Genomic DNA, 13,142 nt, shown 5'->3' with positions numbered 1-13,142 from the left:
ACAATTGAATGTTCTAATCACAAATTGGGTCCAATTTCATCAGAAGTTCTTATAGGGGATTACTCAACAACACAGCAAATATTGGCTTTTTCAGTCATTTGTAGAGTGGTGTTACATCATTGACAGCGAGTCCCCGAATGATTGCTATGCTTGCTGCACACCATTGTCTTCTGCACTGATTTATTGGTGAAGAATCTAATGGCAGATCTTCTTTAACTTTATCACACTATGGGCTAAATTTACAAAATTTACTAAGCTATAATGATTGTTATTTGCCATAACAACCAATATTTTCATCAATAAGTGCCAACATGAGCTGACACAACACAATTGTTATTGCTGTAACGTGTTATAGCTTAGTGAATTGAGCCCATAGGGAACACATACAGGTAGGCTGTGTGAGAAAACACAGCTTACTGACTAAGTTGTCAAAAGATTACTTAAATGACGTGAGGAAGACAATATGTGGCTTTTTAGGCACATGTAGGTTTAAGAGTATGGAAAGGGTCATTCAAAGCTGAAATACTTTTGAAATAGACAAGTTGATTATTAAAAAGAAATGTAAAAAAGCAGCCTCAAGGCTCAGCCATTTCACATACAGTTGTCAAAATGTTGCTGAAAGATCAGAGGCCAGGAAAGTGAGTCTGGCCTCGGGGAGAGCATGTTCTTCAGGCTTTCCCAGGTGTGCACTTGCCAGCGATAACGTGCTTACCTGGGAACTAAATCTTTCTGCCAAAATCTAGCAGAGCCGCTGGGGAGATGGGATACAGAGGCAAAGGAACAATGCAAGAATCAGAAAGAGGGCAAGAACATGGGAAGAGAATAAACACATGCAGGTGATGAAGAGCGAGCTGAGACAAGGCTGCCTGAAGACTAATCAGAGGAGAGTTCATACAAAAGCTATTATGTTAACCTTGATTTACAGAGAGTATTTACATTTAAAGGACAAAAACTGGTATTTATTATATTTTGAGGCCTTTTTTTAAAAGATAGAAATAGGGCTAAAGCTCTTTTGGCCCTACTTCTTTTGTGGGTCGTAGGAATGCACCTTGTTCTGCACTCCTGTGACCCATATTCAGCCGGGCTCCATGTACCCTGTTGTTCCCCATGATGTAACTCATCTGGTCCAGACTCTGGAGGGGCAGGAGCAGCTGGCTCAGGATCTCAGCGGTGTCAGGCATCTGAGTAGAGTGGATAAAGTATGTGAGGTCATAATATGCTTGGAGTGGGTCTTTAAAAAAGACTATAGTTCCCCTTTAGCAGCACAGAGCAATGATATACTGTATCATAATCCAGGACAAGCAATCCAATGTTATATATTCATAGAAGAAAGATAATTTATAGTTAGTTATCAGTAGAGTGGAATAAACTTTATAAATACAGTACTAAGTCAAAAGATTAAAAATTGACATGCGATATGTGTATTACACATGATCACCAATCAAATGTTAAAATGACCAATGCCATTTCTCTTACTATCCCACCTAAGAGTACCTGTGCATAGAGGATGTTGTATTGCTCACTTTCTCAGCTCACAAGTTCCTAGCAATCCCTAGATAGCAGGTGTAACTCTATGTAAAAAAGTGGCTTTGCCGTAATATTAACTGCAAAGATACAATTACATCATCAATCCTTTCCCAGTTGGAAGGAATTATTATTTTATTCCTGTTAGCTGAATGTTGACTATGCTATGCAGTGCTAGGACAAGATTATCTGGTGCCCAGGGCAAAGATTCCAAATTGTGCCCCCTCCCCCTTCATTATGTACGAGATTAGGAGGAGGGGGGGGAGCACAGTCCGCACCTTTTCCCGGTTCTCTCTTCCTCTCTTCGCTGCTTCCAGTACTGGGCTAACAGAAGTAGTAGTGCTGCTATCACTACTCCTACCAGCCTTGAAGTAAAAGGAACTTGCAGTGCCCCATCTCTACAATATATGCTGCACCCAGGGCAGACCCCCCTTCTGTCCACACCTTGTCTCAACCCTGGTGCTATGCGATTCTATGACTGGCAGTTAACTGGCAACCAATAAAAAAAAATGACAACCAGTCAGGAAAGGACTGTATCCAGGCAGACATACTAAACAGATACTTTGTTGCTGTGGACATCTGATTTCTGAAAGTAAAGTTGACAGCATTGTTACAGCTACCATCTAGGGATTGATGGAGAGATGTGAGAAGGGGAGTATTAAAGTGTGTAAAGCAGGCTTTGTGCACTGGTACTGTTAGATAAGATGAGAAAATAAAAGAAAGAGTCAAGCTGGCCATACATGAGTTGATATTCCCAGTCCCTGCTGAGCTGGACAAATTTTAATCGCAGTATTGGCACTTTGATTATACAGAAGTCGATCTACCAAATTCAGGCAAAAATTTAGACCTGATTTGCACCTGAGGGACTCACTGGACCCCCTGCTGTGAACCCCTGCCACAGCATATGTGAACCGAACCTTAAACAGCATATAGAGAAGGAAAAACCAGCTCACACATCAGAGACATTTGTGCCCTACCTGTGATAGTCATATGTCACTGGTCTCTGAATAAATAATCACTCGGGGAGCAGTACAATACTAACAATACAAAGATGAGAACATAGTTGTTTACTCTTGGTATGAAGTAATAATTTGCATATCTGTAATGGCACTGTTTATTCTGCATATTTCAGGAAACAGAGAAGTGTGTTTGAAAAGCACATGGCATAGATCATCAGACTAGGCTAAATGTCCTGGGCAAGTGCTCTAAGTACCATGGTCTACAAGTGCCCAATCTAACAATATTCTTTGCAAACTGATCTGAAATATCACCTGACTGCTAGCTGGAACTTGGGATGTGAAAGGAAGGATATCCTGGAAATGGGCCCCTACCTATTTGCAAATTTGTTGGCTGCCCACAGATCAGATATTGAGAATGGTTGGATTATAGGGCATGGACAAGCTCAAAGCCCTCTTTGCTCTGCTTGAAAGATGGATGATGATGTGCTTTTTCTTAGTTGATGTGTCTATTTAATTGGATTATGGCTGACCACTGAGGGCTTCCTGTACCCTTTGCATATAACTGACCGTATGAGAGCCTCCTAGCTCTTCAATCCCCCTACATGGGAAAGAGACGACACACATTTTATAATTCTAGTGAATACTTGGTTTTATGGGTTTCAACATTCTGATTGCTCAAATGTACTCCTGATGAAAATCTATCTACTGAAACGCTTCATGTACACATGTGGAGTGTATTGGATCTATACCATAATTGAACTATGTAAGCAATATTTTAGCATTTGGTGTGTGATTGGTTTTTATTGAATTTTCCAATAAAATGTATGTTTTTTTATGTATGCAGCACTCTCTTCATATCTATATGTTCTTTAAAAAAATCCCTGATTTCCACTATTATTGTTTGTATATGCTTAACTTAAGGACATATAGCACACAGTATATTAGATATTCCTTTTGTTTGTGTTTCAAATTATGTCCTCCGTTTGTGGCCACAAAGACACCAAGCAAGGGTGTTGTGTGGTAGCTGCAGTTATAAATATCTGCAGCATCCTCGGCAGATACATGATCATGAATACCTGCAGAGTCCTAGGCAGATACATGATCATGAATACCTGCAGAGTCCTCAGCAGATACATTATAATCAATACCTGCAGAGTGCTCAGAAGATGCATGGGGGGGGGGGGGGTATGACTGGTGGAAATGTCATTGTTTGGTGGATGTTTCATTGGTAGTTAAAAGAGATAACAAGACTGGATAATTTAGCCAAAAACAGTGGTAACTTTTATGCATGGTTTAGAGTTACTACTGGTTTTGTGCAGCTACAAAAGAAGCTAAAAAAGATGTACATGTATAAGTGAAAATGTGGTTGGAATCTGGTAAAGAAAATAGCTGATATAACCAGTGAGATTCATGAGAACAATTTACCTCAGTGTGAAATATTTTTTGAATGATCACTTGCTCAAACAGCAGTAAATTGAGAACACGGTCAAATAACAGTTCAGTAAGAAACAATAGAATATCCTGGTACGTCATGTGTCTAAGGTGCACAAGACTTTGCCTTGCAGCATATGATTACAAAAACAAATAAAGAAAAATGAAAAAGAAAAAAGATTTAGAGAATGGGAATGCTAAAGGCAAAAATTCCATTAAAATTTTCTATATTTTGTGTGAAGGAAATGGATAGTCACACTTTTCTCCTGTTCAGTCTTCATGCATTGCAGTTTTTAGTAAATCACATAATCACTGCAAGAAAGTATCATTTTATTTCCTGACATATTTTATATGAGCCCGTCTATCCAGTGGAGGGGAATGCAACTACTTTCAGTTATCTGTCTCCCGCAAATTAAAATGCTGCCAATCAGCATTTGTTTTTATTAACTTTCCTTTTCAACTAGTTTGTCAAATAACCAACTTTAGAAACTGTCATTCATATTTCTATTTGCACCAAACAGAAACTGATGTTAATGAGGTCAGGGGCATGGGTTTCTGTTATATCACCTGTGTCGACTTAACTCTAACAGCGTTCCCTGTATATTATAAAATCCATGGTCTGGATCTGCTATTCCTATATAGGGATCTGTTGACCTCTAGAGTCAGCTGCTAGTATCACACTGTAATGTAAAATTATGTATGTCACTTCCTGACTTGGGGTTGTTGGGAAAAGATTCTGACCTGCCATGCAGCTCGTTGGCAAGCATACCTTAAAGATCCACACTCAAGAACAAAGCGGACCTCTCCTTGCTCCTCATCAGCTGGGATCTCCAACCCCACTAGACCTTCAGTCCTCTCTGAAACCTGCACTGAGAGGAATGAAGGTGTAGAATTAGGTGTGTCACAGCCAAGTATTTGCGGGCAGTCTGCTAGCAGTACACCCACGTCCGATTGTAGCAGGCAAATTTCCCTGCCCCAGCTGCTGGACCGTCGAAAGAAGTTCACTCCCAGCCATCCACATGCCCAGTGGTTGAATGCTATCTTGGCTAAATTTCTAGCACTTCAACTGCTGCCTTTTCAGTTGGTAGACTTTGCCCCCTTCCTTGAGTTTGTGCAATGTGCGGTTCCTCAGTGGCAGGTTCCCAAACGCCATTTTTTTCTCACGGAAGGCGATTCTGGCTCTCTACCGGCATGTGGAAGGCAATGCCCTTGCCTCGCTGGACAGGGCGGTCAGCGGTAAGGTGCATATTAACGCTGACTCATGGTCCAGCAGGCATGGACAGGGACGTTACCTATGTTTCACGGCCTATTGGGTCACTCTTCTGGCAGCTGGGAAGGATGCAGGACAAGGTGAAGTAGTGTTGGAGGTTGTTCCGCCACCACGCCTTCAAAACGCTATTACTGGTTGTGACACACCTCTCTCCTCCACCCTCTCCTCTTCTTCCTCCATGGCCTCTTCCAGTGCTCTGTCCTCGGAACCAGTGGTGCTCCTTAGGCATTCAAGAGGCTACGCAAGTACGCAGGCAAAAATATGCCATGCCGTGCTTGCGCTAGTTTGTTTGGGGGACAGGAGCCACAATGGGGCAGATATTTTGTCAGCTCTGCAGGGGCAGGCCAAGAGGTGGTTGACGCCACGCCAGCTTAACCCAGGAATGGTGGTTTGCGATAATGGCACCAACCTCCTCTCTACCCTCCAACAGGGACAACTGACCCATGTGCCCTGTGTGGCTCACATCCTTAACCTGGTGGTGCAGCGGTTATTGGGCAGGTACCCGGGCTTACAGGATGTCCTGAGGCAGGCCAGGAAAGTCTGTGTGCATTTCCGCCCAATCATTTAATGCCAGTGCTCGGCTGGCTGAGCTCCAAAAGGAGTTGAACCTGCCCAAGAACCGCCTTATATGTGACATGCCCACCAGGTGGAACTCAACGTTGGCCATGCTGCAGCGGCTGCACACGCAGCAGAGGGCCATCAATGAGTACTTGTGCGACTACGGCACCAGGACAGGGGCAGGGGAGCTCGGTTTTTTCTCACCATGCCAGTGGGGCATGATAAGGGATGCATGCACTGTCCTGTCACCATTTGAGGAGGCCATGAGGATGGTGAGCAGTGACAGTGCATGCATCAGTGACACTGTACCTCTTGTCCACCTGTTGGAGCATACGTTGCGTGGAATAATGGACAGGGCACTTGAGGCAGAACAGAGGCAGGAAGAGGAGGACTTTCTTGCCTCTCAAGGCCCCATTTATCCAGACAGTGTTCCTGCTGTCCCACCCATCACACAGGAAGAGGACGAGGATGAGGAGGAGGAGGAGGAGGCTTGTGTCAGCATGGAGGTGGAGCCTGGCACTCAGCATCAGCAGCAGCAGTCTTTTAGGGATGATTTACAGTCCCAAGAAACACGTGGATTTGTACGTGGTTGGGAGGAGGTGGCTGCGGATCATGTTGTCCTTAGTGATCCAGAGGACTCCAGAACGAATACCTCAGCTAACCTACGCTGTATGGCCTCCCTGATCCTGAAAAGCCTGAGGAAGGATCCTCGTATTCTTCGGATCAAGGAGAGGGACCATTACTGGCTGGCCACTCTCCTTGATCCACGGTACAAGGGTAAAGTTGCGGACCTTATCTTGCCGTTGCAGATGGAGCAGAGGATGAGACATCTCCGGGAGGCTTTGCAGAAAGGTCTGTACAACGTGTTCCCAGAGACTGGGAGGTTACAAACTCCTGGTCCTGGACAACATGGGGCATAATATCCACACGTCATCACAGCAATATCCACATTAATCAGGGCACATATTTTGAGTGTGTGCGAATCGCACACCTATAACTACAGATCGTGGTACCTGCATGGAGACCTCCATATGAGACTCGCAGACATTTTATAAAAAAAAATAATAATAATAATTATAATAATTAATAATCACTAATGAAACAATTTAGGTCAAGCTCTATATTCATTCCGCTGGGACTTAAAGTATTAGTGAGAAAGATCCACTCTGTCTCACGTTTTGACAGTTCTCGTACAATATTACCACCCCTCCAAGCCGATTGAATCTTATCGATTCCCTAGAATTTCAGACCACTAGGGTCCCTGCCATGCTTTTTGTCTAAAGTGGAGGGAAACACTGTGATCCTTATAGCCATCTGAGATGTTATAATTGTGCTCAGAAACCCTCTTTGTGAGTGTTCTTTTAGTTCTATCGATGTACATTAAGCCACATGGACACTCCAAACCGTACACCACGTGAGTAGACATGCATGAAATAAATTCCTTTATCTTAAATTCTCATGCATTGTCTGTGGACCTAAATCAACTTAAACCCCTCAAGTGAGTATGGACTTGCCGACAAGATTAAAATTGTTCGGCACACATAAAAACCAGCTTGGTCCCAAAACATCTGTGGGGGGGCAGGGGGATCTAATACTTTTTTTTACCACCCTATCACCAAAGGATTGTGTTCTTTTATAAATTAAGGGGGGAGTTTTAGGGAGTACGTCCCTCAATACACAGTCCAACCTCAAAATGTCCCAATGTTTCTTTAAAATAGCCTTGACATCCTTGTATTGTTCATGGAAGGTACTAATAAATCCCCATTCGTGCTTCATATCCTGTGCTCTCACTTTTGGCTGGAGGCACACTTCCTGGGGAGTATCCATTACCTCCTTTATAACCTGATCCAGATGTACAGGATCATACCCCTTTTCCAAAAACCTGTTCTTAATCAGTTGTGCCTGCCAAAGGTAATCAGAATCTTGGGAACAATTCTGGCGAATGCACACAAATTGAACTTTGGGAATATTCCGAAGCCATAAGGGGTGATGACCGCTATTAATGGGAATATAACTGTTCCGGTCAGTTGGTTTAAAGTAGGCCATAGTCTGGAGTTGTCAGGAACCATGAATCAGACTGAGACAGAAGTACAATCAAATCACACTTGTTTATTAATAAAAATAAAAAGGTAAATAGAAAAAGCGTAGTAAAACATAGCCAGAGTCCAGTAGCCAGATCGGGTAGTCAGCCAGTCCAAAGTTCAATAACCGGATCGAGTAATCAGCCAGGCCTGAAATCAGGGATCCAAGTAGAGCAGCTGCAAGCAGGATAAGGAGGGATGTCAGCAAGCCAGTCTTGAAACAAACCGCAGGAGATGGTTCCTTGTGATGTGACCAACGCGAAGGCAAAGGTGAAGTGAACTAGAAGGCTTTAAGTAGGCATGTCAGACGAGCATCATCGGGAACAGCTGGTAACTGTGGAGAGAGAAGAGAGCTGGCATTTAGCTGACAGCTGAGCAGCCAGCCCAGAGAAGGAAGGGCTAAGCCAGCCCTGACAGGAGGGAACTTTGTCCCTTCAGAATCGTTACATCTAAATAATGTATGGTCTCATTAATCCAACTGAACTCAAGTTTAATATTATTTCTATTGGTATTTAACCATTCCGAAAAAGCCATCAATGATTCCTCGGACCCTTGCCATATAAAAAACAGATCATCGATGTACCATTGGTAGAATATAAGTTCTTTCCAACGGTCACCGAAAATCTATTTATCTTCCCACTCGCTCATGAAAAGATTGGCGAGGCTGGGCGCAAATTTTGCACCCATTGCCACTCCTTTCCTTTGATTGTAGAACCTGCCATTGTACCAAAAGTAATTATGAGAGAGACAAAATTCCAAAGCCATCCTCAGAAACTTCTTCTGGATGAAAGGAATATTGTCTCTCTGACAAAGGCCAAATTGAGGGCTAGTAGTGCGTAGTCATGCTGAATGATCGTATATAAAGACGATACATCAGCAGTGACTAAGAAAATCTCTGCGTCCTCAGGGAATGTGACTTCCTTTAATAACTGTAAAAAATTAGTAGTGTCCTTTAGATACGCCCTTGTACGGATCACGCTCATTTGGAGAAAGTGGTCCAAGTATTGTCTGATCCTGGAAGTAACAGAGTTAATTCCATTCACAATAGGCCTTGCAGGGGGCTCTATTGGATTCTTATGAACTTTCGGTAAGGTATATATTGTACGAATCCTATTAAAGCTGGGCATCAAAAAAGATTTCTCTTTTTTAGTAAGAACCCTCAAATAGTAACCATAATCAATTAGGTTAAATAAATCAGCCCTATAGCTTCCTGTGGGGTCCCTCTCCAGTTGTACATATGTTTGTTCATCAGCAAGCGTAGTACTTAACTGGGAGTGATAAAAACTTTTATCCATAATTACCACCCCCCCTCCCTTATCGGCAGGGCGAATTACTACCTTTTTTCTCTCCTCAAGGAATCTTATTCCTTCTTTAATATGTTTACGGCGTAAACTTTTCTTACTGGGTAAACCACCCAAATCCTTCAAAACCAATTGTTTAAAAAGTTCGACCTGATGGTTTGCTGGCAAATGAGGATTAAACAGTGACTTGTTCTTAAGTCCACTGTCTATGCCCACAGTATCCCCTATTCTGTTATTCCTTACCATACTAATATTAGATAGAAAATATTTCTTCATATTGATACTGTAGATAGTTGTTAGGGATCCATTGATTTCTCCTTTGGCCTTGTTGTACTTTCCTCTTCTGCCACTAGGTGGCCGGGCATTAGGTGGCATTAGATGTGAGAAGGACATTTCAAGGTCAAGTTTAGGTATATGGGATATCTCAGCCAATGGGCAGGGGTTTTCTTGAATCCCTTAGCCTGATGGGAGAACCTATATATTTGGGTGGAGTCAGGCGATCTATGTACTGTGCCACCCAGACTGCCATCTGGGTGGACTTGTGTTGTCTGCCCCAGGCTGCTAGGCTGGAGATTGGGTCTATCCCAAGGGGCATCTGGCTGCCAGGCTGTGTGAGGGACTATCCAGAAGTAAGAGGGTAGTTAAAGATGTACAGTAAGTCACCAGTGTGAGAGTAATGCTCTGCTCATCCAGCCAGTGAGAAATTCACACTCAAGCAAGTAAGAGTGCTTCTTATTTTTTTTAACCACTTCCGGCCCCGGCCTAAAGCAGAATGACAGCCAGGCGGTGGTTCAGTTATCTTGACTGGACGTCATATGACGTCTTTCAGGATAATAGCCTTTTAAAAAAAAATGTATTGCAAAAAATAAAAACCTCGGCAGTGATCAAATACCACCAAAGAAAGCTCTATTTGTAGGAACAAAATGATAAAAAGTTTGTTTGGGTACAGTGTAGCACGACCATGCAATTGTCAATCAAAGTGCGACAGTGCTGCAAGCTGAAAATTGGCTTGGGCGGGAAGGGGGGAAAGTGTCTGGTATTGAAATGGTTAATGATCCTGTCATTGGCAAATCCTCACTTGCAACAGGATCCTAATTCCTAATTCCTCTGATTAGCAGTGACAGAAGGCCCTGGCTGCCACCATTAGTCTATTAGAACGTCTGGTAAATTTGCAATGTAGGTGCCTCTCTGCTGCAGCATTGAGCTTGGTACCTAAAGCTTGTGCCACCACTGCTAAAAATTTAAAATATTGTTTTAAGAATTCGGCTTTTAGGCCTAATATAGTTACATTGGCTATTCAAATCTTTATATTCAAATCTTAAGCCTATTTCTCAAGAGATAAAAGGGTTTTAACACACTACACAGTCTTGTATTTTCATTCCTTAAAGAAGCTGACTTTGAGACCTATTCTTGCTGAGTGTTTACAAAAATGTGCATATACTGTGTGTGCTAATGACATATGTATAAGAGTGTTACTTTATTCCAAATCCCTCATGTACATGTATGACCCCTATTTAAAGCTCTAAGAAAGGCTCACCATTTACACAAGTAAAATAGAACTCCTGAACCAAAATCCAGTCTTATATCTATGTGTATAGAACAATTATTTTTTATATTTCTGGAATAAGTATTAGCATTCATTGTCTCCAAAAACTCCTATTCCTATTTTTGCAATTAATCTTTTCCAGGGGATATATTGATAAACAAAGCTTACATTTTGGATACAGAGGTATGTAAAATGAACAACAAATTATACATGTATCTCCTTTCATTAAATATAGTAAATATAATTATATATTGATTTTTGATGCAGAGACTAGGGAGAAATTCTACATAATTTTTTGCTGTTCAGTGATTTTATTGAAGGTCTAATGCCCCATACACACAATGAGATTACTGGACGAATGATCGTCCATTATTTATTGCATGCAAATCTCAGATCGAATCTGATGAGTTTACTAAAGTCACGAAAATTCCCACACGACAGAAATAAAATTGGGAAGTGATGTCATGTGTTGTAATGCATTTCTATTGCATTTTCAAACGATAGCTGTACTGATTAAATGAAAATCGTACGATCTGGCATGGTACGAATTTTTTTTTTGGTGCATGTCCGATATAATAATAAGAATAATATTGGATGAACTGTCCTGATCGGCTCTCGAAAGGTCTGTACGAACAATCCGATTATCGTACGATTGATTCGAAAGCAGTATTTTCCGTACGATTTTCTGATCGTGTGTACGGGGCTTAGGTCTAGATGCGGAGTACTTAAAAGGTAAACATGCAGAGAGATGCAAAATAAAAACAATTCTGCAATACAAGATACCGTAGCTCTTACAAATGCAACTAATCTCTTAAAGGTGCAACTATCTGTTAAAATAAATAATATGCTTACATCACTTTTATTGTTCACCTACAAGCAGTTAATTTTTTGTCTCGACTAAAGCCTTGTACACACGGTCGGAATGCGTCTTATCGGACTGTGTCGTCAGATAATCTGACTGTGTGTGGTATGCATCGGACTGATTCCGTCCGAATCTCCGTCGGACCCAATTTTCCAACATGTTGGAAATATTTCCCGACCAACTGGTTTGATCGGACATACTCCGATCATATGTAGCGAATTTTGATCAGGCCAAGTGCCACGCATGCTCAGATCAAATTCCTACATCAAAGCTATTGGCTACTAGTCCCATCGTAACGAAATTACGTCATCACGTTCTGAAAGATCTGACTTTTCGACAACTTAGTCCGACCGTGTGTATGCAACAGTTTCGGACACAATCCGTCGGACTAAATCCGACTGACAAAATCCGACGGATTTGGTTGGCAGAATCTCCGACCGTGTGTACAGGGGCTAAGCATATCTCATTCTGACAATTTAAAGGAGCCTGTCTTCTGACATTCTAATGGTTAGACAATTAACATAACTAGGAATACTCCAAAATCAGCCTGTATTTGCCTGTCACTGTTTATTACTGTTTGTTGTATTGCCATGATTGTGATTGCCCAGATATAATTATTATAATTGTTATTATATTGTTTCAATCAGTGGTGGCCTGATTAAAAAAATAAGTCCATAAATCTATCCCCTATTTTGTACATGCTATAACTTTTGCACAAAACAATCAATATATGCTTATTGTGATTTTTTTCAAACAAAAATATGTAGCAGAATACATATTGGCCTAAACTGATGAATACATTTGTTTTTTTATATATTTTTTTTTCTTGGCTATATATTATAGCAGAAAGTAAAAAATATTGTTTTTTTTTTCAAAATTTTTGGTCTCTTTTTGTTTATAGGGCAAAAAATAAGGAGAGGTGATAAAATACCACCTAAAGAAAGCTTTTTTTTTTTTTTTTGGGTACAGCGTCATACGGCCACGCAATTGTCAATTAAAGCAACGCAGTGCCGTATCACAAAAAATGGTCTGGTCATTAAAGGGGTAAAACCTTCTAGGGCTGAAGTGGTTAAACAGAATTGGTCCCAGGACAGAGGCTTGGGGTACCCCACTAGCCACTCTAGACCATTCTGAGTATACGTTATTTATCACAACCCTTTGGACATGACCCCGTGGACAGTTTTTTATCTAAGAACAATCCTTATGGTCCATGTCTACAGATCTCAGCTTATAAATTAACCACTTCCCGACCAGCGCACGACGATGTACGTCGACAGAATGGCACGGGCAGGCATATTGGCGTACAGGTACGTCCAACATTCAATGCCACCCTGCCATCGGGAGCGCGCCGGCGGCGGCGCGCTCCCGCGCTGGTCGGGACCCCCGTGAGTCCGGTCGCGGGACCCGCGGACTCGATCGCCGCGGGCATCCCCGCGATCGTCTCACGGAGCGGCCGAATGGAGGAAATGCTGTGTAAACAACATTTCTCCATTCTGCCTAGCAACTAGTGACGCTGATCTCTGCTCCATGTGATTGGAGCAGAGATCAGTGTTCACTAAATGAAAGCCCAAAACCCCCACAGTTAGTAACACACCCCTAGGAACACTTAA

This window comes from Lithobates pipiens, unplaced genomic scaffold (genome assembly GCF_037356315.1).
Source record: "Lithobates pipiens isolate NorthernLeopardFrog02 unplaced genomic scaffold, aLitPip1_a1.2 Scaffold_16, whole genome shotgun sequence".
NCBI classification, from domain to species: domain Eukaryota; kingdom Metazoa; phylum Chordata; class Amphibia; order Anura; family Ranidae; genus Lithobates; species Lithobates pipiens.
This window is presented reverse-complemented; position numbering follows the sequence as displayed.